Source organism: Austrofundulus limnaeus, unplaced genomic scaffold (assembly GCF_001266775.1).
Source record: "Austrofundulus limnaeus strain Quisiro unplaced genomic scaffold, Austrofundulus_limnaeus-1.0 Scaffold892, whole genome shotgun sequence".
Classification (NCBI taxonomy): domain Eukaryota; kingdom Metazoa; phylum Chordata; class Actinopteri; order Cyprinodontiformes; family Rivulidae; genus Austrofundulus; species Austrofundulus limnaeus.
In genome coordinates, this window is record NW_013953294.1 from 2,727 (window position 1) to 3,300 (window position 574).

The window sequence follows — 574 nt, forward strand, 5'->3', positions numbered from 1 at the left end:
TGGACAGGTTTACAGTCCATCACAGGGACACCTGGACAGGTTTACAGTCCATCACAGGGACACCTGGACAGGTTTACAGTCCATCACAGGGACACCTGGACAGGTTTACAGTCCATCACAGAGACACCTGGACAGGTTTACAGTCCATAAAGACACCTGGACAGGTTTACAGTCCATCACAGGGACACCTGGACAAGTTTGCAGTCCATAAAGACACCTGGACAGGCTTACAGTCCATCATAGAGACACCTGGACAGGTTTACAGTCCATCATAGAGACACCTGGACAGGCTTACAGTCCATCACAGGGACACCTGGACAGGTTTACAGTCCATAAAGACACCTGGACAGGTTTACAGTCCATCACAGGGACACCTGGACAGGCTTACAGTCCATCACAGAGACACCTGGACAGGCTTACAGTCCATCATAGAGACACCTGGACAGGTTTACAGTCCATCACAGGGACACCTGGACTAGTTTACAGTCCATCACAGGGACACCTGGACTAGTTTACAGTCCATCACAGGGACACCTGGACTAGTTTACAGTCCATCACAGGGACACCTGGACAT